The sequence below is a fragment of the Arachis hypogaea genome, chromosome 14 (genome assembly GCF_003086295.3).
Source record: "Arachis hypogaea cultivar Tifrunner chromosome 14, arahy.Tifrunner.gnm2.J5K5, whole genome shotgun sequence".
In the NCBI taxonomy this organism is placed as follows: Eukaryota; Viridiplantae; Streptophyta; class Magnoliopsida; order Fabales; family Fabaceae; genus Arachis; species Arachis hypogaea.
Window position 1 is genome coordinate 103,641,591 of NC_092049.1, and position 21,273 is coordinate 103,662,863.

Genomic DNA, 21,273 nt, shown 5'->3' on the forward strand with positions numbered 1-21,273 from the left:
CTTCATGACGAAGACTCTAACTAACAGGATCTACTTAAAATCCAAATTGTATACATGCAAGATGGAGGAAGGCACCTCAATCCGAGAATATATCAATAAGTTTGACAGGATCATATCAAACTTAAAGGATATAGATGTGAAGGTTGATGATGAAGACCAAGCACTCATATTGTTACTTTCATTACCGAAGTCTTATGAAAATCTGGTGCAGACATTGATGCTGGTGGGTGACACTCTGACCATGGATGAGATGAGGGCATCACTTTTAGCGGATGATCTACGTAAGGTTACTACAAGTGTAATGTCATCTTCAAATGGAAGAGAGTATAATGATCAAGCACAAGGATTGTTCGCGGCTAGAGGAAGGACTAATGAAAGAGGAAAAGGTAATAAGCGTGGAAAGTCTAGGCCAAAATCTAGACCTCACGCGGAGAGAACATGCTTTAAATGTGGTGAAGCTGGACATTTCAAAGCAAATTGTCCAAATAAGAAGATAACTTTCAAGAAACAGAACAACGACAACCCAAAAGAAAAGCAAGAAGCAAGCTACGTCTCAAATGATGAGGAAGATTGTTACTCTGTGACAGAACAATCTTATGAAATCTTCGATAAGTGGATTCTTGATTCAGGAGCCTCTCACCATATGTGTCCAAATAGGAAGTGGTTTACTACCTATGAAAGCATAAATGGTGGCACAGTTTTAATGGGCAATGATCATGCTTGTAAAACTATGGGGTTGGGTACTGTAAGAATCAAGATGCATGATGGTGTCGTAAGAACCTTAAAGGATGTGAGACATATTCCAGACTTGCGGAAAAATCTGATCTCCATAGGTTTGTTGGAGAAAAATGGTTGCAAAATAGTTGCGGAAAATGGGGTACTGAAAGTTGTTCGTGGTTCTTTGGTAGTGATGAAAGGAGTTCGTCACGGTAATCTTTATTCTCTTTTGGGGACAACGGTTATAGGTGAATTAGCAGTTGGAATCGGTGGAAGTAGAGATCAAACAGATTGCACGAGAATATGGCACATGCGGCTTGGACATATGTCAGAGAAAGGTCTATCATTGCTTTGTGGACAAGGTTTGCTGAAGAATATGAAGAAACCACAAATGGAATTTTGTGAGCATTGTGTGTATGGAAAGGCACATAGGGTGAAGTTTTCTACAAGCAAGCATAAAAGCAGAGGGTTGTTAGACTACGTGCATACTGATGTTTGGGGCCCGGCTAAAGTTACTTCCAAGGGTGGTTCCAGGTATTTTGTTACTTCTGTTGATGATTATTCCAGGTATGTTTGGATTTACTTCCTCAAACATAAGAATGAGGTATTCGATACTTTCAAGCGGTGGAGAGCAATGGTTGAAAACTGGACAGGTAGGAAGCTGAAAACTCTACGATCTGATAATGGCACAGAGTACACGGATGGGGCTTTCAAGGAGTTCTGTGACCGAGAAGGCATTGCAAGACACTGGACAGTTAGAGAAACACCACAACAGAATGGAGTCGCCGAACGACTAAATCGTACACTACTTGAGAAGGCAAGGTGTATGCACTCTAATTCCGGGTTAGGCAGAGAATGGTGGGCAGAATCGGTTGCTACAGCTTGCTACATAGTGAATCGATCCCCACATTCTTCTCTAGATGGAGACACACCTTATAAGGTATGGTCAGGGGAACATGCAGATTACGAGAAACTCAGAGTCTTTGGATGCACAGCCTATTATCATGTCAAAGATAATAAGCTTGATGATAGAGCTAAGAAGGCAATCTTTTTGGGGTATCCAAGAGGGGTTCAAGGCTATCGCCTTTGGAGTGTAAATGATTCTAAGTTTGTAATTAGCAGGGATGTTACCTTTGATGAACGATCTATGGTAGCTTTGTCTAAAGATGTGATGCCAGATGATGGTGATGTTGGAAAAACTTCAAATACTCAAGTGGTGGAGATAGAGTCTAAATATCAACAAATAGACTCTAATAATGTTCAAGTGGAGCATCCTAATGCTACTCGAGATGACGCAGATGATGAACTTGATCATGAGAAAATTCAGCGAGAAAATGCACATGCATTACAACAGCAGCAGCAGGATTCTTTGGCATCTACTAGGCCAAAGAGGAATTATAAATTTGTTCAGAAGTTCGGGTCAGACAAGCCTTTGAGACATTATGGGCAGATAAACTTGGTAGATTATGCACTCTCAGTGGAGTATGATGAGCCGGTCACCTTCAAACATGCTATCAAAGACAAAGATAAAGAGAGTTGGTTTGTCGCTATGGAGGAAGAGATGCAATCTCTTCATAAGAACAAGACATGGGATGTGGTCCCATTGCCCGTGGGAAAGACTGCAATTGGTTGTAAGTGGGTGTATAAAAGAAAAGAAGATCCTACTAAGTCAGATGGTACAAGATTCAAAGCTAGGTTAGTAGCAAAGGGATTTGCACAGAAAGAAGGTGTTGATTACAATGAGATATTTTCTCCAGTGGTGAAACACACTTCCATACGGGTGCTTTTAAGTCTTGTCGCTCATGGTGATCTTGAGTTGGAACAACTAGACGTGAAGACTGTATTCTTGCACGGTGACTTAGAGGAAGAAATCTACATGTATCAACCTGAGGGTTTCAAGGTTGAGGGTAAAGAAAGTCAGGTATGTCGCTTGAGGAAATCGCTATATGGATTGAAACAATCTCCTCGGCAATGGTATAAGCGATTTGACTCCTTTATGTTAAAACAAGGTTTTTCCAGAAGTAATTATGATTGTTGTGTATACATTCGTAAGCTTCCTGGAGGTGATTATATCTATCTTCTATTGTATGTGGATGACATGCTTATTGCCTCTAAGAGCAAGGTAGAGATAGATATGTTAAAGGTTCAACTTGGTAAAGAATTTGAAACAAAAGACTTGGGTGCTGCACGAAAAATATTAGGCATGGAAATTAAAAGGGAGAGATCAAGCCAAAAATTGTTCTTGAGCCAAAGAGGATACATTGAGCGCGTCATTGAAAGATTTGAAATGAAAAATGCTAAATCGGTGGTAACGCCGTTGGCTCCACATTTTAGGCTCTCTAGTAAACAATCTCCCACAACAGCAGAGGATAAGGCTTACATAGAAAATGTACCTTATGCTAGTGCAATCGGTAGCCTAATGTATGCTATGGTGTGTACACGCCCAGATATTTCACAGGCAGTCAGTGTTGTTAGCAGGTTCATGGCAAACCCGGGTAAGGCACACTGGGAAGCAATCAAGTGGATATTAAGATACTTGAAGGGTACCATTGACACAGGTTTATGCTTTAGTGGAAAATCATGTCAAATCAGCGGCTTTGTTGATTCTGATTATGCTGGTGATCTAGATAGAAGACGTTCTACGACTGGTTATGTATATAAAATACAAGGTGCTCCAGTTAGTTGGCGATCAATGTTACAAGCTACAGTGGCACTATCTACTACAGAGGCTGAGTACATGGCAGTAGCAGAAGGGATGAAAGAAGCATTGTGGCTAAGGGGTCTTCTAGATGATTTGGGGTTGAAGCAAGATTGTGTGAATCTGAGTTGTGATAGTCAAAGTGCAATTCATTTGGCTAAAAATCAGGTTCATCATGCTCGTACTAAGCATATTGATGTAAGATATCACTTCGTGCGCGATGTTATAGAGAAAGATAACATTTCTCTTGTAAAAGTACACACGGATGAAAATCCCGCTGACATGTTGACTAAAGTGGTGTCAGGAAGCAAGTTCCAACACTGTTTGAAATTGCTCAATATTGTTCCATGTTAGGCAGTCATTGTCAAATGATGCAACCAGATATGAATACCACACTTTGATCATCCAAAATTTGAGTAGATTTCAAATTGTGACCGAGGTGGAGAATTGTGAGAATAAAGGAAGGATAAGAGTAATTTTAGGAAGTGAAATTAAAATTGAGTTTTAATAGGAAAGAACTCAAAATGTTTAGTAAGGAGTTTTTGTCGGAGAATTTTATTCCTATTCGTTGAAGTTATAGCATAGAGATACTATATATACGTCTCAAGAATTGTAATTGATATCATCATCAACAATAACAACTACATTCACATCTTCTTTTCATATTATTATTATTATTATTTTATTTTATTTTCCTTTTCTCTTTAGTAATTATATAGCGAGTGCATTATTGTGAGTAGTGTTCAATTTCATATTACTTTGTAGCTATTAGAAGTCAAAATTCCGCTGCAGACTCAACATTTGAAAATATATATGTTTTCCTTTTAGTGTTCTACTCAGGGTTGTTTTAGATCTAAAGGGAATACAAGCACATAAACCTGGTCAGTTGTTGATATAAAATTTTATGTTTTGGAGGGGTAACTTATCATTCTAAGTGTTATTCAACTAATTTTGTTCTTTAATCTTTTAGGATATATACAAAACACTATAAATTTCATACAAGACAACAATTTAGAAGAAAATATAAAACTCTAAAATATAAAGAACATGAAAAATCTTGCTTAGAATTTAACAAACTTTTTAACATTTTTCATCAATCAAAATAGACCATAATCTACAATAAAGATGAACCTACTGTAATGGTCAATAACACTATCAATTCTAATTTCTAAAAGAATTTCACTTTCGAATTACAATATATAAATTAACTAAAACCTTTTCATCCAAATAATAAAAATGCATTAAATAAACTGTATCCCATGCATTGCATTCTACATGCTTCATTCAATAAACAATGTAAAATCAATAAAAACAAGCAATCAGAAAATTTTGAGAACATTACATACTTACATATCCTACTTTTTTTTGTAATTAGTGATTGCCTTAGCCGTTTATTCCCAACTGACCGGGCAACGTGAGCAAGGTCCTAGCAAACATTAGCATGATTGTGTGACTGTCACAACTAATCGGTCTAGATTCTAACAACATTTCTTTGTCATTAAATTTCATCACCTCTTTTATGTTTTTCCTACCGACACATTCACTGTCTCTAGTTAAATTTCTTTATGATCTATTAATTTAAGTTTGACTAATTCTTCTCGTGTTTAACGTATCTATTTTGTCATATGAACAGATACTTAATAAGAAAAATACAGAGCAATATCAATATCCTACTTATTATAGGTAATATGCATGAATACTTTTTGTATTTTATCATTAAACATGTTACCCTCAAATTTCGAAGTCATTTGTTTAATATGCATGAATTATATATTAATTTTTAAACAAATTTTTTAAGAAATTTAAAATTTAAGTTTAACGTTGGATTTATCGTCGGTTAAATCTACTGGTAAAAATTATCAGAAAAAATATTTCGATGGTAATTAGCGATGGAAACAAAATCTGCTCGTAAACAATTATTGACAAAATTTATACCGTTGAATAATAATAATTTTGACGGTAAACATATTATCGGCAGATTTTTTTGATAATTTTTATGGATATAATTTTAATTTTATTTTTTTGTGTGGGTAAATTTTATCAATGTTTAAAATTTTTGTAGATAAAAATAGTAGTCTACTCATATAAAAATTACTGAAAAGGAAGAGAGATAACTAAATACTAAACATACATAAGTTGCATTAGTATAAACACAATATTAAAAAAATATGATCATGTTCATATTTTGTTGAAGTTAAAACAAAGAATGAATAACTATATGTTGGGCTTGGTTTGATCCGAGGACCCTTTCGTTTATAAAAATATCAAAAACCAATTGACTATATTTATTTGAATTCTCTCTTAAATACTAATTTTTTTAAAATAGGGGCAAGGCCTACCTTCCTTATATCCGCCTCTGTAAATCATATGTAAGTAATATATGCGCATATAAAATATCGGAATGATTTATACTACGTTATTTATTAGGGGTAAGTACGATTTTGGTCCCTAAAGTTTAGCGCCAGAATCGATTTCGTCCCTCTTCTAATTTTGAATTTAAAATCGTCATTAACATTTTTTTCGTATTAAAATTGTCCTTTTAATTTTTTTTGGACAAAAATACCCTCACCACTACCAATATAATTACCTCCTCCACCACCACCACCACCAACTGCCACTCCACCACCATTATCAACATCATCATCACCATCATCATCATCATCAACACCCACTGCCACTCCACCACCACCAACACCACCACCAACGCCGTCGCCGTCCCCCTCCCCCCTTTCCCCTTCCCCCTCCCCCTCCCCCACCCCGCGTCCCCTCCCCTCCTCCTCACTGCCTCTCTCTTCCCCCCACCCAGCGTCCCCACCCGTCCCCTCCCCCTCCCCCTCCCCGTCTGCCCTTCCCCCTACCTCCACCTCCACCTCCACCTCCACACAGAGAAGCAGAAACAGAAAATCAACAAATCATAAACAGAAAGCAACAATAATATTCCACAGCAACAATAATTCAGAAATCAATTAACAAACTTCTTCCATCAACAGCAAACAATTCAGAAATCAAGAAATTCAGAGGCAGCGAGCAGCAGCGGCGAGGCGGCGACCAGCAGCGGAGCGGAAGCCGACGACGACGAGGAGGTCACGACGGTGACCTCCCTGTTTCTCCCCCCCCTTCTTTCTCTCTCCACCCCCGGTAGCGTGGTGAGGACGACGGCAGCAGCGCGGCGAGGACGCGGTGGTGATGAAGGCGCAGCGGCTCCAAGCCCGTGACCCCCTCACTCGCGATCCATCTCTCTTAGTGGTTCTGCTCGATGGTGGCGGCGACAGGGTCTGACGGTAGCAACGTGAGCAGCAGCGAGCTGCTCCCTCCCCGGCGCCATCCCCCTCCCCCTCCCTTCCACTCCCCTCCCCTGCCCCTGCACCTTCGTATACCCCCCCCCCACCCACGCATTTTTCTTCCCCCCTTCCCAAACACGCGTTTTGTTTTTTTTTTAATTTTATAAATTTTATTATTAAAATAGGAATAGGAGTAGTTTAGGAATTAAATTAAAAATTTTAATAAAAAGAACAATTTTAATACAAAAAAATACATTAAGGATGATTTTAAATCCAAAATTAGAAGAGGGACGATTTCGATTCTGACCCTAAACTTTAGGGACCAAAACAGTACTTATCCTTATTTATTTATTATCTAATAGAATACAAATCTAATTTAAGAGAAAAAAATATCATGAGATAAATAATATATCTACGACATTTTCCTATAGAAAATGCTCCACTACCACTTTTACGATTACACTTTTAATTCTCCCATATGACCACGCATCACCTCCATAATATATGTTTAACATGAAAAAAAAAAGACTTGTGAAATACTTGCAGCTTTGATATCATTTGTTGGGTTATTATGGAAAACGTCATGCTTAACTCTGAAGAAACTTTAGAAATAAATTAAATAAATAAATATAAAATAAAAAATATTACATCTAATTTTAAATTTTAAGATATAAAATTAATAAATTTCTTATTTTATATAAAAAGACTATGTTATTTGACTATAACTCATTGGCGGTTATATGTTATCAATTATTGTTAGGAAATTATTTGATTTTTTAACTTATTTGTGGGTAATACATATATTAATTATAATAACAAATTATGCTATTTTAAATTAAATAATTTATATAATGATGATCTCATTTATTGTTTTAAATGCTAATTGAATAAGTCATTATTACTTTTGATTTGAAATTAAATGAGAATAAAACCGGATATTATCTTTTGTTCCTTAGATAATTATATTTTTGGATTTTAGATATATTATCTTTTGGGCTTTAGATACTATTTTATTTGGGCTTAAGGGTTTAATGGGTGCCATGCTCAAATATAAATAGGCCTTCAGGGTTTCGATCCCCAATATATGCCAAAGCCGCCTTTGTTACTCTTTCTCCATCAAAAGAGTTGCAGTTCAGCCTCCTAAGAATACAGAAGGCTTTGGTTGAGGAAGATCGAAAGAACCACAAGATCAAAACTCTTCTAATCGTAGAATTCATGTTTATGAATTCAGGTACGCTTCCGCATTATGATATAATATATTTTTGATGATTTAATATGGATGATCTGGGTTATTAAAATTAATTTATTCCAGACAAGTGGTATCAGAGCCATCCATAATTTAATCATCGAAAATATTCGATTTTATTTTATATATATATATATATATGCGTTGTTTACGTTGCATCCGAAATTGTTGCACGCTAATTGTTCCCCTTTTGTATGTGCATCAACATACGTATATATATTTATATAAAAAAAAAAGGGCAACGCAAACGGCATTGTATATATAACCTTTCACAGTATAGGATATATAATCACTTTAAAGGTTAACATTTTTTTTATTCTAATGCTGTGAGAGTGATTTGACAATTAATTTACGTAATAAACAGATGTTTTATTCTAAAGAACATTATTATTATTATTTTGGATTTAATTATGTGTGCCATTAATTTGGTGTAAAGTTAATTGGTTATCCTTTTAGGATATAAGGATTATGGGTCGCACTACTGTACAGATGTAAGTTCATACAGATTTACAGATATTCCTTCTTTGTGCATCTCCTGTTGACGCGTGTTGTCTTCCTTTTGCAGAATGGAGCAGATTGTCAGCAAATTGTGGGCGCTCATGGAATGATTGGCCGAGCCGAGTTGGTAGCGTGAATTAGAACGGGATCTCATTGTGCTGGGTTCCGTAGGTGCCAGCTTCGCAAGTTGGGCCTTATTGGTCGTTCCAAAAAAGAAACGGATGCAGGTCGGGTCTTCAGGTCACTCTTCTCCTCTTGGGAAAGCAAACCCGAGCTTCCTCCAACGCGACCGCCGCCTCCGGTCTTGTCACTGGCTGTTAGTGGCGCTCGAGATCTGTGACTGTTCGTCGTGGTCAAGGTCATCTCCCCATTCGCCAATCGCCATTCTTCGTCGTAGTCGCGTAGTCGTAGTGCCTTGACCCGTTATCATGGTTACTGTGTTCAGTAGCGCTCTGCCTGCCGTCCCTCATCGTGCTAGTCGTTTGCCTTGCTTGTGAGTCGAAGGTAAGAGCTGCTCTGCCCACCGATTGATTAGCTTTGACATCTATATCCTTGTAGGGTCCCTTGAATTCTATGGCTCCTAGTCACGATGGGTTTTTTGGAACTCAGCAAAGTATTCATGGGCTGGTAGAGTACTTTCTGTTTCATTTTTAATTTTCAATGAAATTGTTTGGAAGTTAATAACTAAAATAACTTTAACATGATAGCTTTTTGCTGATTTTTTTCATTGGTTCATGTAGGGAGGGCAACTGGAATTCCGTCCCGCTACTTCTTTCGGATATAGCCTTCAAGTTTGTTCATAAAATGTGCTATCTTCTAATATTTTGAAATTGGAATAACAAATTATTTTTAGTTTTCTCTTTGATTTATTTATTAGTATTTATTATTTTTGACACCTTACCTCTCTTCATTTCCTCCCTCAGATTTAGATCCACCATTTCGACCAGGTACCCTCATTAAGCTTCAATTCCTCATAATCATGGTTAATTAATAATATTAAATATAATTTCCTTTAATTTACTTTGATTTAGGTTTATTTTTCTTTTGCGCTACATGGTTTTGTATTCAGATTCAGATGATTCTGCTTTTTGCAGTGTGTATGGCTTAGGGAAAATATATAAGTTCATGAATCAGCTTCTGCGAAATATTTCTTAAGCTTAGAGGAACTTGTTTCAATTTTTAGCGAATTTTTCTTTTCCCTTCCCTTCACGTGTAGTAGATTTATAGATATCAATTATATTATAATTTTATATCATAATGCCTGTTTTGGAATTGGATCATGATAGCATTTGATATATCATATAAGTAGCCAAGTTAATGTATGACAGCATAGTTAGTATATAGTGATATGGTGTTAGAGATGAACTTGTCAACAATATAACAAGCAATGGTGAAACTTGTTAGTGTTACATAATGTAATCTTGCTAGTACATAGTACTTGAATTTTTACCCTGTTGTAGTTTTTGATGGTTACATGGTTATTATTTGAATCTTTGTGCAGATTATTATCTGTGGATTGGATTGCACTTAATAAGTTGGAAATTATTTCTTCTCATATTGTAGTCTCTTTTTTTATCCCCCCTCCCCCCAAAAATAGTTCAGTTTTGATGTCGAGAAATTTGAAGACTTTGCTTGAAATAAGTGTAGGATTTTGGCTGGGTCGAGCTCCAAAGTGTCTTTGTGTTGGTGCAGTCATGCACCCACAAACGAACTGAGGTATCCGAATTGTCCTTGTGCCATTTAGGACTACAAAGATGTAGAAATGACATGCTTAGCTTTTATGATCTGTAGCATTTGTTTGGATATTTGAATGGTTCGGTTCTCATATGTTGTATAATGAGATGAAAAGGGCCCTCCGACAATCTGTTTTTATCCTGATGAGGAAGTTATCATGGCGTTTCTTTGGCCATAAAATCAACTTGTGAAGATTGTTTCTTCTGGCGACTGTTTTGACTGTATCTAGTATTTTGTTTCAGATGCTTGTACATAGATATTTACTAAATGACTAGTCTCCTTATGAAAATGATTCATCACACCCATCCTTGAATAGCAGCACCACCAAAGAGGCAATACTTTAGCAGGTTCGCTTCAGCCTTCCTTATTCTGTTATTTTACTTAATTCATCAAATAAAGTAGTCCAATAAGTCGCATTTGAGTTTGAGAGAGCAGAAACCTGCTGAATAGTTCAATTTCTAGGAATAAAAGGGAGGACAAGCTTGTTGATGCAACAAAAAATACAAGATTTTTACCCCCTCTTGGTGTTCCTTCTTATAAGCAGGTAGAAATTGGTGGGACCTTGAACCTACCACTTTTTTTATAAAGTCATCAATAAGTTGATGCATATATATTTCTCAGAGATACATACAGTTGTTGCCACCTCATTAGGCTCTTGTGTATGCAAAGAAAGAGATTGATAATACCCCTTTGGTTAATGAAGATCCTGATCTCTATGCCTCTTGAGGGTGAAGATGTAGTTTCGCAAATGAAGATGTAGTTTCTTGTACAGTAAAGAACATATATGAAGTTGCATCGTATATAATATGTATATTTAGTGTCCATAAATCAAGATTTGTTTTCAATATGTTAGAAAACATTGCTTGTGAGCCGTATATATGCCTTGTCCTTTATACATATATAATATGTGAGCCGTATATCTATGTTACTTGTGATATTGTTTGTTTTATGGATTCAGAGGCATTACTTGTGATATTGTTCATATGAAGTTGATAGCAAAAAATCAGTAGATGGTTTGACTAAATCATTCTCTAATGTTGTATGTGAATTTTCACTATGCCCTAATCTCTCAAGTATGCTACTAGTGTCTATAGGTTGGAATGTTGGACAATGTAAACGATAAATTTAGTTATGATCAAGATGTTTTGCCTTGTTGCCTTGGACACAAAATTCTCACCGTTTCACTTAATAATGAATTGAATCCATACCATACCATCTTAAAATTATAATAAAGTTTGATTTTTATTTGGTAATTGAGTAATTGGCATGCCAAATTTTAAATATCATTGCACCTTACAATTAAAGCCTAAGAAGCTTAATATTTTGTCTATTCTATACTTGTTTTATTTTTAGTTGTTACATCTATTATCATATAAAAAATACTTTAATTCCTATAACAATTCCTATCTAAATATAGTTACAAAACATATAACAAAAATTAAATTACATTAGAATTTATTTATTTTCTCGTGATATTAAAATCAGAAAATACAACATAAATATATGTATCAATATTAATATGTTTGGTATATTATTTTTACTAATTTATTTTAAATGAATATATTAAAAATTAGAATTTCATGTTAAAAGAATTTAAATTTTGTTATACATGAGCTTTTAAAAACATAGTAAACATGCAAGCTTTTAAAGATAACAAAAACAAAGAGTGCAAAATAGTCCAAGTTTACAAAGCTCCATTGATAGGCCCACCAAAACCCTCTTTCCTGAATCAATCAAATGGGTCGCGAACCCCAACCATATGAACGGATCACTATGTATAACAGAGTCCAACATTAGTAATCGTTACACCGTTCTATGGAAACTAACGTGGCTTCTTCTGTTTCTATTTCTGCTAATGTCAACCAAGCTCTGCTACATGTTCAGTGAGCCCTGCAAACTGCTCCCTGAGGACTAGCATGTTACCACGTGTCATCCTGGTATTCAACCACAGAAAATCGGTATGAAGAGCATCTGTACGCTATAAAAATCCAAGGATTATTATGTATATGTAACTTATGCGAATATTAATCGATCCAAAAAGAGATTTATATTTGGCCAAGTTATGTATACATATTAATAATATTTGAATAATAGAAAATATTATTTAATTGTTACATAAAGAAACTAGTAACAATTTGGATTAGTATACCCATCTATTTTATAAAGATTTGGTTTTGAAATAAATTGATTGAACATTATGCTGCCAAATTAGCCTCTTTTGTGAAAATTAATTTATTCAAAACATTAAGAATATGATGATATGTAATTCATCCGAATATTGGTCAGCCCAAAGGAAAGTCTATATTTGGCCGAATTACATACACATATTGATAGTAAATACATGTTTGGGTATAACTAATTAAGAATAAAGTAATACTTATTATTTATGCGAACAATAATCGGCCCAAAGGAAGTTTATTGTTTGGCCAAATAATAAGCATTGCATACTTCTGTTTATTTTCTATTAATTATGCGGTCAATAATCGGCCCAAAGGAAGGTTATTATTTGGCCAATTAATAGAAAATATATGCGGTAATAAATAGGTTGTGAAGTTTAAGTTTCCATGTGTGCATTAAGTCGGTTCAAAGAAAGGCTTAATGTGTGATAGGAATTTCGACAATATTTGATTACTGCAATGAGAGTATCACTTACAATTAATTTTTCTATCCAAAGATTGAAAATTAATGTTGTGCTAGATATCTCAATATGGATTTTTACCCGTTAATTAACTAATATTTACTACATGTTCTTTTTGTTCTAATCCAGAAACTATGGCTTTAGCTACCAATGTTTCTGCGCAAATTAGCAGTATTCCTATGCTGAATGGTTCAAACTTTAAATTTTGGAAGGATACCGTGGAGATTGTCCTCGGTTGTATGGATCTAGATATAGCTCTTCGAGAGGAGAAACTCACTTCCATTCCGGAAAACCTCAATGAGGTTAAAATAGAGAAGTGGGAGAGATCCAATCGAATGAGCATTATGATCATGAAACGCTCAATTCCTGAGGCGTTTCGGGGCTCAATTACTGAGGATAAAGATGCCAAAAAGTTCCTGAAAGATGTTGAAAAATTCTTTACTAAGAATGAAAAGGCGGAGGCAAGTAGCCTTTTGAGCAAACTTGTCTCCATGAGGTATAAAGGTAAAGGGAACATAAGGGAGTACATTATGGAAATGTCTCATCTTGCTTCAAAATTGAAAGCACTAAAGTTAGAGTTGTCTGAAGATTTACTCGTACATTTCATTTTGATTTCCCTTCCTGCACACTTTGGGCAATTCAAAGTGAGTTATAACACTCTGAAGGACACTTGGTCCTTAAATGAGCTTATATCTCACTGTGTGCAAGAAGAAGAGAGGCTACAGCAAGATAAGACTGTAAGTGCTCACATGGCTTCATCTTCTCAGTATAAAAGAAAGCATGATACTACTGTGGATGTGCCTTCTCAGCAGAAAAAGGCTAAGAAACAAGATCAAGTTTCAACTTGTTTCTTCTGTAAGAAGGTGGGACACATGAAGAATGATTGTACCAAATATGCCACATGGCGTGTAAAGAATGGTATAATTCTTACTTTCATTTGTTCTGAGGCTAGTTTAAGTTATGCACCTGTTGATACTTGGTGGGTAGATTCTGCTGCTACTACTCATGTCAGGGTTGCCTGTGGAGCTGACCGCCAAGTGATGTTGAAAGATACATCTATGTGGTAGATGGTAATATAGTTGCAGTCGAAGCTATAGGAACCTTTAGATTATGTTCCACGAGTGGATTTTACTTGGATTTATTAGAGATATTTTTTGTATCGTCATTTAGACGAAATTTAGTTTCTGTTTCTCGTTTGGACAAATCAGGTTATTTTTGTTTGTTCGGAGACAATAAAGTCAGTCTCTTTTATAATTTGAATAATATTTGCTCTGGTCATTTGGTGGATAATCTATATAGGCTTGACTTAAATTCCTATAATAATGAAATACCGCAAACAGGTACAAAACGAAAACTAAATGAGAATTCGGCATCATTATGGCACAAACGCCTAGGTCACATCTCTAAACAGAGAATTCAGAGGCTCGTATCGGATGGAATTCTTGGACCCCTAAATTTGGCGGACTTTGAAGTCTGTATTGAGTGCATAAAGGGGAAAAGGACAAACAAAAGGAAATTAGGTGCCGAGAGAGCTAAAGATGTCTTAGAACTAATACATACCGATATATGTGGCACATTCCCTACTGTCTCTTGGAATGGACAACGTTACTTTATTACGTTCATAGATGATTACTCTCGTTATGGGTATCTATATTTAATTCATGAAAAGTCCCAAGCCTTGGATGTTTTCAAGTCTTTCAAAGCTGAAGTTGAACTTCAACTTGGAAAGAAAATTAAAGCTGTCAAATCTGATCGTAGTGGTGAATACTACGGAAGATATGATGGTTCAGGTGAGCAACGTCCCGGGCCTTTTGCTCTTTTCCTAGAGGAGTGTGGTATTGTTCCTCAATACACCATGCTAGGCAAACCTAGCATGAATGGTGTTGCAGAGCGAAGGAACCGAACTCTCAAGGACATGGTGAGAAGTATGATTAGTCATTCTTCCTTGCCTGAATCACTCTGGGAAGAAGCCTTAAAGATCGCAGTATACATCCTTAATAGGGTGCCAAGCAAAGCAGTTAACAAAACCCCATATGAAATTTGGACTGGAAAAAGGCCCAGTATAAAGCATCTGCATATTTGGGGATGTCCAGTTGAGGCGCGACTTTATAGGCCGCATGAAAGAAAATTGGACTCAAGGACAATTAGTTGCTACTTTGTTGGTTACGCTGAGCGCTAATGGGGTACAAGTTTTATAATCCTGCATCAAGGTCTATTTTGAAACAGGAAATGCGAGATTTCTTGAGGATGTTGAGTTTGGGGGGAAGGAAATATTAGGAATGTTGCTTTTGATGAGGATTCTGTAACTGACAATGATCAGGTCCTTGTGCCTATTGTTGTTCAAGATACAGTTATAGTACAAGAGCAAAATGAGAATCCTACTGTAGATCCAGTTACAGTACAAGAGAACAAGAGAAAAATGAGAATATTATTGTTGCTCGAGATACTGCTACAGTACAAGAAAATGATGAGAATCCTCATCAACCCCAACCCATACAGCAAGCTCAACAACCTCAAGAAGTGTCATTAAAGAGATCCAATAGAAAAAGGAGAAAATCCATCTATAGTCTCAAACAAGCTTCCCGTTAATGGTATCACAAGTTTAATTAAGTCACTACCTCATGGTTTTGAGGTAAATATTATATATGAGTGTGTATACCGCAAGTTCAGTGGGAGTAAATACATTTTTTTGGTCTTACATGTTGATGACATTCTACTTACCAGTAGCAATATAGGCTTGTTGCGTAAAACTAAGAAATTTCTATCGAACAAATTCGAAATGAAAGGTCTTGGTGATGCCTCTTTTGTATTAGGAATTGAGATACTAAGATATCGCTCTCAAGGTATTCTTGGATTATCACAAAAGAACTATATCGAAAAGATTTTAAGTAGATATGGCATAAAAATTTGTAGACCAATGGACACACCTGTAGCTAAAGGAGACAAGTTTAGTCTCAAGCAATGCCCCAAAATGATTTTGAGAAGACAACAATGTATGATAAACCGTATACATCAGCACTAGGGAATTTAATGTATGCTCAAGTTTGCACACATCCCGATATATCATTTATAGTGGGAGTGTTGGGTAAATACTTGAGCAATCTGGGCATGGATCATTGGATAGCTGTTAAACGCGTAATGCATTATTTAAAGAGAACAAAGAATTACATGCTTACTTATCGGAGATCAGAAAATTTGGAGATCATTAGGTACTCTGATTCCGATTTCATGGCATATGGTTGCAAAAATTTGTCACTGAGCTTCATATAGTAGATGACATTGAAAGGTCGTTAAAGATATTCTGTGACAATAAGTCAGCAGTACTATACTCCAACAACAGTAAGAGCTTGACAAAATCGAAGCATACAGATATCAAGTTCTTAGTTGTTAAGGAGAAAGTTTAAGAAAAAACAGATTTCCATAGGACATATAAGAACAGAGTATATGCTAGCAGACTCATTAACCAAGGAATTGATCCCTAAAGTCTTTCAAGAGCACACTGCTCAGATGGGTGTCAATATTTGTGATGCTTTGGTTTAGTGGGTGTTTATTTTATACTATATGTCCTATGACAGATAATTGAATTATTTTTCTGCAGAATTAAGTTGATGGTTTATTTCATGTTATGTGAAATGTTCATTTAGCAATATTTGTATTGTGTTTGATCTCAATAAAGTTGGACCAGCTGGAAATAGACATGCATGAGATCACTTGGCATGTAATTTCCATATTACTCATCCAAATTTGATCTATGTCGTTAAGTATATTAGGATGGTGATTGGCGTGGTTTAGTCACGGCATTTAATGTGATAAAAGCTGCGGTAGTTCTATATCTAATGTATGAGACGGACCAGATTGTTAAAGTAATGAGAGAAATAGCATTCAAATGCGCGCATAAAGTTTATAAAGATGTGATTATGTCAAGAAATAATATATGTATAGCTCAAGCGGGAGATTGTTAGGAAATTATTTGATTTTCTAACTTATTTGTGAGCAATACATATATTAATTATAATCACAAATTATGCTATTTCAAATTAAATGACTTATATAATGATGATCTCATTTATTATTTTAAATGCTAATTGAATAAGTCATTATTACTTTTAATTTGGAATTAAATGAGAATAAAACCGGATATTATCTTTTGTTCCTTATATAATTATCTTTTTGGATTTTAGATATATTATCTTTTGGGCTTTAGATACTATTTTATTTGGGCTTAAGGGTTTAATAGGTGTCATGCTCAAATATAAATAGACCTTCAGGGTTTCGGTCCCAATATATGCCAAAGTCGCCTTTGTTACTTTTTCCCCATTAAAAGAATTGCAGTTCAGCCTCCTGGGAATACAGAAGGCTTTGGTTGAGGAAGATCGAAAGAACCACAAGATCAAAACTCTTCTAATCGTAGAATTTATGTTTATGAATTCAGGTACGCTTTCGCATTATGATATAATATATTTTTGATGATTTAATATGGATGATCTGGGTTATTAAAATTAATTTATTCCAGACAATTATTACTACTATATTCTTGTAATGAATAAAATAACAGCCCTGATTCACGTTACACCTTTGTTTATAACTTTAAAGCAAGATCAATATATTCGTGACATAAAAGTTGTAAGGAATTCTACTTATTATGCCCCACAACTATGATAGCAGTCGTTCTTTAAACTAGCAAGAATATTTCTAGATTATCTTTAATTCTATCCTATATGTTATACCGTACATATATATACCTAATTATCACAATTACATTCTCTTATTAAAACTAATCATTCTATGATGACCGAATGAAAACTAGTACTAATACTAATTAATAGTAATCTTTTGTAATTAAAAATTATAAACAATTCTCGATAAGATAGTTTAATTTAATTTACTCTCTCTCTCTCTCTCACACACACACTCTTATAATAATTAAAAGAATGGAATAATTATTCAAAATTTGTGTAATGAAAATGGGTGAGAAAGAGGACCCATTTGAGAGGCACCAGTGGAACATACTCCGAGTTTTGGTCTTCATGGGAATGGCTTTAATGCCGTCAATGTCCAGCTTCTAATAATTGTTTTCCCCCCACTAATTAGCACCAAACCTTAAAAAATGGATTAGTGAAAAACATGGCAGTAATAAACTATTTGCAGCTTTGACCAATTATACAGAAAACTTCTCATTGGACACAAGTTATAATAAACTAAACTAGTCTTATTTCTACCTACCAAAACCATGTGTTTACATTTGCTTTTAGTAATTTACAACCATCATAGAATTTCTCATAATTAATTGTCTCAAATTTTAATCTTCAAGTGAAAGAAAATCTTTTTCGACTATTTACAATATATAGTAAACCAAAATATGAGTCTTTCGCACGTAAGGAAGGTAAAAAAAAAAAAGGGGGGGGGTGGGGGTGAGAAAACATATCATCGAAGTTGAAATCACAAATGTTAAGGATTAATATTTCTCTTGCATCTACCCTTATATTTTAGTCTAATATTTGTCAAATTTTCCCTACTAAAAATGTTAGTCCCTAACATTCTCCAATAAAAATTAAGGATGCGGTTAGAATTCGTTTGAGCTGTATATATAACCAGCGGATAAATGTAGAGTTAGGGTTCTTCTAATTAACTATACTTTTGTTATTGAAAGAGATCTTTGATGTTCCAAATTAATTGAAACCCAAATCTCTCGATAAATATTAAAAAAAACAAGCTGACAAATCCCTGCCTGAACGGGGGAAGGCAGTGGTTAGATTTCAAATTTTCATTTATCTATAACAAAATTTTTCCATTTAATTAATTAATCAAACAATAACAGTAGTAGCTTTCATTTGGGCAGAAATTATTTTTAATATAAAAAAGTAGTGCTATTTTTGTAGAATATTGATATTTAGGATGTTTTATATAAGTGTGGATTTTCAAAGTTTCCTTCACAGAATATGCAGGGAGCGTGTTGCTGTCTCTGCATAAAAAATTCTTCGCAGCTTTTTACAAATTCGTCGCAGCTTTGGACACGTGGCGGGCATTATCAGAGCAATACACAGGAAACGTGTTGACATCTTTTTAGAGATTCTGCATAAATGCTTCGCAACTTTTGCTAGAGATTCCTTGCCTTTTTCTTCACGTGGCGGCCATGCAATAACACGCAGGCACGCACTACAAGAAAAATGTTAAATATCGTCTGGTTTACCATCGGATTTAGCGTTGTAGAGTAGCGGCGTCTTTACCGACAAATTTACCGGCAGTTTAGGCGTCAAATTCATCATGTTAAAATATTACCGGTGGATAGATTCCCATTTTCGACGGTAAATTCACCAGCAATAATTGTAGGAAAAATAGGCACGACATTTAGGGTCGGATCTATCGCGAAAAATTCCGATGGTAAATCCACTTAGTGGAATGCTGCGTTTTGGTAACCCACAATACATTACTGTCGAATTTATCTGCCGGTAAATCCGACGATAATTGTGCTCTAAATTCGAATCGCGAACCCTCTTCCCCTCATTTGAATTTCTCTCTCGCTCTCTAACCCTCTCACCTCCCACTCTCTCTGACCCTCTCATTCTCCAGCAGCCCCCTTCTCTCCGGAAGCCCCTCCGACGCCAACAACCCTTTCTTTAATTTTGCCGTTATTCGTCATTTTTGCCATCACCGTTGCTGCTGTTGGATTTTGCCGCTGCTGTTGCCGCCCTCTTCTTCTTGGCACTGGTGCTCTTCTTCAAGTAATGCTTTTGGACTTCTTTTTTTCTAAAATAGGAATTAGGTTTAATTTTTTATTATAATTTTGGTTCTGATTTATTATTATAATTTTATGTTCGTTATTTTAATTTGGTTCTTATTTGCTATTATAATTTCTTTTCTGATTTGTTATTATAATTTTGTATCTGTTATTTGGTTCTAATTTGTTCAGATTCTAATTAAAACATATTTTGAGGTGTTGTTGATTAAGTTATTGGTTTGATGATGAACACATTAAAATACCTAAGTAGTTAGAAACTTAACTAATTAGTTAACTAATTAAGTTATTTTGGATATATGATGTGGCTGTTTTTAAGTTTTAATTTATGATTGCAATTTGTTGGATTTGTGAAAACTGTAAAGGTGGATAATATCCAACTCTAGAGGAAGTTAAGCCAAAATTGTTTTCAAATAATATAAATGAACATAGGATTTGTGTTGTATTTGATGATTTATGTGATTTAAAGTGTCTATAAATTTTAAGTATTTTATATGTAAATTGTTTTAGTTAGTCAGTTTAATTTAGTTACACTCAATTTATGATGAGTAAAAATCTTTAAGAGTAAAATTATAAAAAAATAAATTTATTTAGAATGAAAGTAATGTGATTAAGTGTTACTTAGATGTGACTAAAAAATAATTGAATAACTATGTACCGTAAAAGATTGATATTATTGAAGGATAAAATTAAAATTTATTTCTATGTATTATTTTTGTCCCCAACGTTTTCATCCTACTTAAGTCCCTAACGTTTTAAAATCGTCTCAATTTTGTCCCACCGTCAGTTCTGTAAACAGATCCCTAACAGCAGGACAATATTGATTCAATTTTGAAACGTTAGGGACTTAAATAGGAAAATTTAAACGTTAGAGACAACTTGGGACTTACCCTAAACATTGAAAACAAAAACGATACTTTACCCCAATTTGTGTTTTAATTATGTGTTGTAGGTGGATTTATTGCCCACGAAACAAAGCGTGGACATTGAAGAGCACAACGACTTTTAGGCAGAAAATAGACTACATGGAAGAGATCAGTACAGGTATTAATTTACGATATTACTTATATAATTTTCTAATAATATGTTGCAGTTTGTCTAGCGGCCGTACGAAGGACTGATCATACCCATCAATCTACATAGACATCTTGAAGTGTGTTACACACTAGCGCTATTACTATTATTCGATTGTGTCGAATGACACTTTGCAAACCCAAAAATATGCTAGTACAGGTATGCACAACCCGCCCTTAAGCCTAAAAGAGTTATCGATGTGGATTAGCATTGCTATAATTATCCCCATGTTGTCTCTTCTAACAACATGCCTTTATAAATTACTAAGAGAAAAGTACCACGCATCAAAGATCTTTCACTCTATGATGGTGGTAAAAGTAATCGACACAATGTTTTGATTCCCATTTTGTGCAACTGCAACCAAAAGGGTACTTTTGTATTTTTCGTAAAGGTGTGTACCGTCAATCTGAACCAACGGCTTGCAATGCTAAAAAGATCTAATGCATGGATTGAACTCCCAAATACCCGATGAAATATCTTGACACTATCCATCTCTTCACACCTGTTATACAGGGGTCGTGTTTCTATTTGGACAATTGAGCTAGGCATCTTTTGAGCCATTACCGAGAACCACAATGGCAAAAACTTCGTAAGATTCTTTTCAACCATAAAAAATTTTGGCTATCGACTTCTATTTTGTCAACCAAGCCT